Source organism: Diuraphis noxia, unplaced genomic scaffold (assembly GCF_037042655.1).
Source record: "Diuraphis noxia isolate RWA-SAM2 unplaced genomic scaffold, SU_Dnox_SAM2 contig0002, whole genome shotgun sequence".
In the NCBI taxonomy this organism is placed as follows: domain Eukaryota; kingdom Metazoa; phylum Arthropoda; class Insecta; order Hemiptera; family Aphididae; genus Diuraphis; species Diuraphis noxia.
The window spans coordinates 85,477,395-85,485,193 of NW_028301712.1; the positions used below are offsets into that span (position 1 = coordinate 85,477,395).

Sequence of the window (7,799 nt, forward strand, 5' to 3'; positions counted from 1 at the left end):
ACTATAAAATGTATTCATAAAAATGTTGACTCTTGTTATAATTGTATAATTGTATTATATCCATATGTGGCTCGTGGACATATTCGTGTTGGCCACTCTTGCTATATAACATATTTATACGATTATCAGGATTTGGGGTTAAAGTACCACTACTTACGTACATATATTATCCTCGAGGCAATCCGGTACTTTCCATATGAATTGTATTACGTTTCAGTCCAGATCACGGTAAAACAAATCATCCTGTACTCAATACGACCGATGAGTGATTCTTTCGTATAATATGTTATCTATTAATTAACCCCCCATGTATATACGCTGAAAACGCTCGGCTAATTGTATAGGTTAGGTCGTCATTGTAATAACATGTACTGCGCGATGCAGTATTGTGAAATAATATAATTCCACAGAGTTGACTTATATTTGAGCGTGATGTTCGTCTATACAACGTTTGAATAGCACGCGGGTTTCACGCCCTTATCGTTAAGGGTATTTTGTCACGCCACCTGTATAGTCACCGCCATCATCAGTTGACTCGCAATTATTGGCAATGGCCAAGTGTTTCGTTATGTCTCTATACTAATATATATTGCAATTTTTATTCCATTCTCTAATCCCCAAAACGAAAACGGCTATAATAATCTCTTCGCCACAACCACGCGCTTAATCTGCAATTTTATTATTTTTTTAAAAATATATTTTAATCAAATAATTAATTATTTTGCATGTACATTTTGTAAAACCTTGTCCAGTTCCTGTAGATTGTTGAGTTGCAATTGTACGTAAAGCAAATGTATTTTCTCCCGGAACTTGGTCAATTGTTATTAAATTATTTTGGCATATTGTGAATTGAGACCTTGAGTATAAAGATTTTAAAAGGCCTTCCATAGTCCCTAATCTATAAATTATAATACCCATTAAAACATTACCTGCAAAAATATTTTAATGATCATAAAATAAAAAAATATAAACTGTTGAATTACTATAATATAATATGTATTATTTTATGTTTACCTCCATAACAACATCTAAAATATTTCGAGCATCTCCGCGACCTTTGTCCACATCAGGAACTGGAAATCTGACTGTAGCACCTAATTCAGTCGGTTAAAGTTTTTTATCTGACCGTGTTTCCATTTTAACTGCTTGATTTTCTAGATTTTTTTAGCTTTTCTTCGATTATCTATAGAATTTGCGTTATTTGATTGAATTGTAGGAATTGTATCTTGAATTGAATTATCTTGCTCGTATTTTCACAATAATTGCTATTCTTGGGTAGTATTGGATCATCATATTGAAGTTTATTTTTTTTTTTTCAAATATTTCTAGTAATTGTTCTTCGTTTTCTAAATTGTCGACTACTTCTTTTGGTAAATTTGATGTGATAAGCCCAACCTTGACTTTACAACCAAATAATGCCTCATATAGCGACATCTTAATCCCAGAATGTAAGGCCCTATTTTTCATTAATTGAATGAATCTTAATCCTTGACTCCAGTGAGAATTATTTTCTGTTTGCATCCATCATGTTGTGAGCATGTTCTCGACGTCTTGATTTGCTCTTTCAACACTCCTCTGACTTTGGCTGTGCCTTGGCTTACCGTGAACAATTTTAAGTTCAGGCCACATTTTAAGTTGGAAACTATGTTATCAGATTGTAGGATCAACGGAGCTCCTATTAGCGTAAAAATATCTATGAGGTTATATGCTACTTCCTCTGCTCATTTATGTTCAAGTGGCTTAAGAAATTTTCCGACATTTACTTAATTCGGTATAGGAACGTTCAGAAATTTTCATAATATATCTCAACACGACAACATGACAAACACTCTATGAGTGAGAAAAAATAATATTTTAAAAACGTATTTTGAATTTTTCCGTATACACGAACAACATAATATATTATCATAACCTATCTTTTGCGATAAGATAATCGTCAAGATAAGCAATAATCTTTGATTTCACTAATGTGAAGTTTTATATTAATTATATACTTTTCCTGCTCGAGGTTAGGTAATCTATAGAATATCTAGTTATTATATATATTTTATACTTTTCCTGCTCATTTTTGGCATTCTATAGAATACCTAAGATTTCTATATAATACCGGATTCAACACTTTGCCGGTAACATATATACGCTGAAAACGCTCGGCTAATTGTATAGGTTCGGTCGTCATTGTAATAACATGTACTGCGCGTTGTAGTATTGTGAAATAATGTAATTCCACAGCGTTGACACAGATTTGAGTGTGATGTTTCGCGGGTTTCACGCCCTGATCGTTAAGGGTATTTTGACACGCCACCTGTATAGTCACGCCATCATCAGTCGACTCGCAATTGGCAATGGCCAAGTGTATCGTTATGTCTCTATACCTGCTAATATATATTGCGATTTTTATTTCAATCTCTCATCCTCAAAACGGAAACGGCTATAACCTCTTCGCCACTACTGCGCGCTTAATATGCAATTTCATTTTTTATTTTTTAATATATTTTAGTTAAATAATTAATTATTTTTATAGGTAGGTAGATATAATAAAATTCATAGTTTTTAAAATATATGCAGTATGTATTAACTATATAATATAAGCCTGAATGTCGGTACGGTGCTGAGATACCTTGCGTTTTTCTATTCAAAAATACGAGTAAGAATTTGACTTCGTTTTGCAGGATATAAGAAGATCCACTAATTATCAAGTCGTGCAAGCTGTTGAGCCTTATTCGTAGAGAAATTGACATAAATTTAAAGCAGTAGAACAATAATGATCGTTTCACAAATAATTTAACTAAATGTTTTTAACGGCATTTAAATAGTGTGGCTTAATAAATTAAAAATTGGTTCCAGTACATTGATAAAGCGTTATTGTAACTTTTCTCCGTCATAAAAAATGTTCGATATACCAAATTTGAGTTCTATACTTTCAATAGTGTGATTTTATTTTTGATATTGAGGTGAATTGATTAAAAGTTTAACCAAGAAAATTATCTATTTTTAAGTATCGGATTTGATTTGTCATTTTAATTTTTAAATGAGCATTTTTAATTTATGATATTTCATATAGGTACACATATCTTGTAAATTAAAATATCTAAAAATCTCTGATTTTTAAAGCACAGATAATATTTTTACACAAAATTTTGAAAGTAGGTCTCATTTCACTCTTATACCAAAAATGACAGCACATTATTGAAACGAGTGAAGGAAAATTTATGAAGTCGTATGTATATATAATTAAGACAATAAATGAATGGGTAGCGTTCTCTTAATGTTAATTATTTAGTTGCAATAAATGAAATAATTGCAAAATTTGCAAGCGATGGATATGAATTCGATAATTATATATACCTAATATTTTTAAATATAAAAATAATAATTATTATTACTTATTAATCTCTCTAACTTTTTAAACGAATACCTCCTCCCGGATGTTTACTCTGAATACGTCACTGATCACCCTAAGAAAGCCGGAAAACGTTTCATTTTTTTGATACACATTACACATGCTTACATACAAGTAGAATGTCATGTGCAAGGAACATTAAAATAACATATCATTATAATGATATGCAAAAGAGACGATATATCTCATGACATATATATTAAATAAGCTACAATAGTGTACGCACGCTTTACATGTAATACTAACTTATATGAGATTTTTCAGGGTTTTTTTGTAAACTCGACACTACGTATGTATATGACACTAAAATATTACGTTTCCCGTGCCTTATTGTAATACTCGTAATATTCTATTTTTATTAAACCGGTAAATTTTCAGGTGCCGTCATTATTTTAAATAGTACTTCCGGTCGATTGAAAACATGCTGTAGTCACCAACGAACGATTAAGAACTGAAGAATTTCTTGTAAAATAAAACAAAAATTGAGAGACTCTTGAAGTTCTATGTTGGGATTTCAACAAGTGACAAATTTATTTCAAAGAAGTTTGAAGATTTTAGACAACCGAGTCACATTATAACACCTATACAACAATAATATGTTCATAATTATTACGGAATGATCTGATGTACCAACATGACCAATTGTTGATTGAAACGACCTCGTACTCTTTTCCCACTCCAAGAAATTGTCAACTCGACTTATCTTACAAAAATCTATCGTATTGTTGCACCCTACGTTTCACATACGCATACGCGTCGTGTGTACTGCAGTATACTAGAAAAAAATTCTTAGGCTGGTTTTTACAATGCCTAGTTAGGTGTCCGTTAACTTTAACCAGATGTCGTGATAACCCTAAGGCCTTTTCAAGTCCTGATTTTTTAACATATCTTCGTATTTCCGTTTTACACGTCAACTTAAAAATAGGTTACTGTAATAATTTCAAATTTCTCGCATGATCCCACCCCCAGAACATCCACACAGTGCACGATGAACCGACGACCAAACGACAAGCAACGAGACTTTAGATACGAATCTCTTTCATATACTTTCGTGTAAATAGTATAATACATTGTATAGGTAATATTAAAAAAAAAGGTTTACCCGCTTTTTTAGACAACAAACGACGATAAATTGATATTGGTTCGGCGTCTGATGTCTTAAATTGTTTAATTTTTAAGTGACCTTTAGACGAAACGTTAAGAAACGTCTATACATAGTACTACGCATGAGAAGGATTTCATTTCATTGAAATACGACTTTAACGTTATAAAAGACGTGTATAGGTACCTATAGAATTAGAGCAAAGCGTACAAATGAAAATAACAACAACAAAAAAAAATGAAAGGTTCGATAAAGAATTATTAGGCTCCACTTCGTCGCTCTGTGTATTCTAGAGCAAAATCTTATTTTTATTGGATTCGTTTATATCAGAACTTTTGGTGAGATCAAAGAGTTCTCAAAAATTATTTTATTATTCATTTCAGTAGGTACACTAGTGGATTTTTCGTGAAATGGTTTTTATCGTTATTTTAATAATCCTCGATGCTTTACAATATAATAGTCTGTAGTAAGTTATTTACTTTATTAAGATGACGCCACATCCGCATGTGTTTTCTTCGTCGTACAAGTGCGTAGCATAGCAAATTTAACGCTCAGCAAATCTCGTTTATCTCCTTCAATTTAATATTTAGAGTGAATTGACCTATTATAAAAATTAAAGGCAAGATTATTACCGAGAGCTTCTCATAGGCTTTTTATTATATTTTAATTTTAAAGCGAATAATGAGTATTTTAAAATTTAAAATTATTTTTATATCTAAAAATACTCATTACTCGGTTTAAAATTAAAATATAATAAAAAGCCTATGAGATTCCCTCGGTAATAATCTTGCCTTTAATTTTTATAATAGGTCAATTCACTCTAAATTTTAAGTTAACGGAGATAAACGTGATCTGATGAGCGTAAAATATGCTATGCTACGCACTTGTACGACGAAGACAACACATGTGGGTGTGGCGTCCTATTAACAATAACATAAAGTTTAATTTCAAGATGCAAAATATATTTTGCAGTATTTCTATTTATAATGTTGAATTTCCAACGAGTTACAATATATATTAAATAGGTTGGTACATTTAATGTTTAGGTGTGCGAACTGCGAAGAAGTGAATCGACATGTTTCCCGAATACTTCTCCGCCCTGCTCTACTCCAGTCTACATCTCCGATTATCTAAACTTGAATAAATCCTTCCATCCTGTATATTGTATATAACATTATAAATACATAATCCGGTATAAAGTCCGTGCCACGCGTTCCAAAACTACACCACGTGCGGTGAGGAAGTGGATTGGCAAATAGAATTTCGCAACATCAAAACAATATAATGCATAATAATAATACAATACTATCGTCTTCGTCGTCGTAGTCGTCGCACGCGGAAAACAGTGAACGGGCCTCGTTCAATATTGTATTATTATATTATACAATGTACAATACATACGCCTCTATGCGTATATATTGTAGCGTCTTAAAATTTGATATAATATAACGATTCAATTATCATTGATCATCGACCATACTATCGATTCAGCGGTTTATTAACCAAACTTAACGGAGCGTATACCGGTTGAGGATTGACAAAATGGAACAATGAGTGGTTTGGGACATATTAGATAATAATATTATTATGTATGTGTATATTTTCTCAACGCGTCTCCGAGAACTTTTGTCAGCAACTTATACAGCGTCAAGCTGTCGCCAGAGAGATTATATCGATTCGACAATGATATTCAATGATTCAATAGTATTAACAATATATTTTATCTTACGGAGCAATTAGTGTGCGTTTTTCTACTCGCGGTTAGTGCACAAGTCTTTGTTTTTGCACAATTCTGATAGTGTTAATATTATTAATTATAATAATTTCTACAACATAACATAGGTACCTAATATTGGAAATATTTTGACAATTAAAATAGAATGTGTGCTAGTGAATACAGTTAAAACATTTCAAGTAGAGTTTGTTAATGAAGGTATGATAGGTAGATGGTGATATAGTGGATAAGATTATATATTTTAATAATTGGTGTTGTGCGACGATAATAAATATTATGGTGAGATAATGCCTTTTGAGATTAGTGTATTTAGAACTGAAGAAAATCAATAATTAAAAATAGGTTAAATAAGGTTAAATAAGTTTTTAAATATATGTAGTTAGGTGCAGTTGTGGTTGTTCTGATCCAGACTCACTATGTTAGATCTTGGATGAGTTGGATGACAAGAACATGTATAGAAAAAAAGACAAAATCCGCTAGAAAAAAAAACAAACAGAAAGAGTCAAACACGATTAGGCAACTTGGCAATGATTGCATCAGTTGCAACCCAGGTCATTTAAAGTAGGATTTTTTTTTAAATTATTATCATTAATTAAGACCCTCGGAAACATAGGCTATTGGGTTTCACAAAAAAAACGAAACTATTGTAAAATATAACATGAGCTTATTCAAGATTTTATCGGCTACCTATTTAGTGTTCTGATGAGGGCATGATTTAAAAAATGAGAATGGCTAATTTAGTGAATTTAGCTTTTATGCTACGATGAGTCAATAAGGTTTTCATTTGTTCAATTAGTCTGAGAAGATTGTTTACATTCGATCCAACTTGTTTTCATAAATCATGAATGTTAATGTTTTTGTTTGAAAATATTTTAACTATGAATCTGAGAGTGACGCTATTGAGTGATAGGTCTTTGTTTTGGATAAATAATAGGAATTATTCATGTTTTTTTTTTTGTTGGGCGTTGAGGCTTCGACAACAAGTGCCATTAGCCTATCGAACTGTCGGGGAGGGAACTGTTGGTTTTGATACTCGTGGATGTTTTGGCAGAATTTCTAATGGGTACCCGTAGGTTTCTGCCATGCCCAGGTGGGAGGCGGCGGCCTCTCTTCCCAGACAGCATGAATTGCCCGAAAGCGATGCCGCCCATGACCGGGATTTGAACCGGCGACGGTACATGTCACAACCGACGCCTTAATCCACCAGGCCACTATACCCCCTGTCCATAGGCGCCCGCAAGGGAGGGCAAGCTGGCGCATTAGCCCCCCCTGGCTTTTTCAAAATATTTTTTTTATATTGTATACGAGTATAATAAAAAAGGTTATTATTTTAAAACACCTAGTAAAATTATAATATTTATTCTCAAATCCTAACATTGCCCCCCCCCCTAGATAAATTTATGTGGGCGCCTATGCCCCTGTCCATGTTTATTTTACGTTTTTTTTGGAAAATGTATGTTGTATTTTAAATCCATTGATTATTGTTAGCGCATTGTCTATTTATACTTGTGCTAAGATATTGTACAACCTTTAACAGGTCGAACAATAGAAAGCTACTC

General features: G+C 32.4%; 1 pseudogene; it reads right to left on the bottom strand.

Moving 5' to 3' along the window:
* Nucleotides 1–687: 687 nt before the first annotated feature.
* LOC149059033 (uncharacterized) lies at nt 688–1,521 on the bottom strand (annotated as a pseudogene).
* Nucleotides 1,522–7,799: the final 6,278 nt, after the last annotated feature.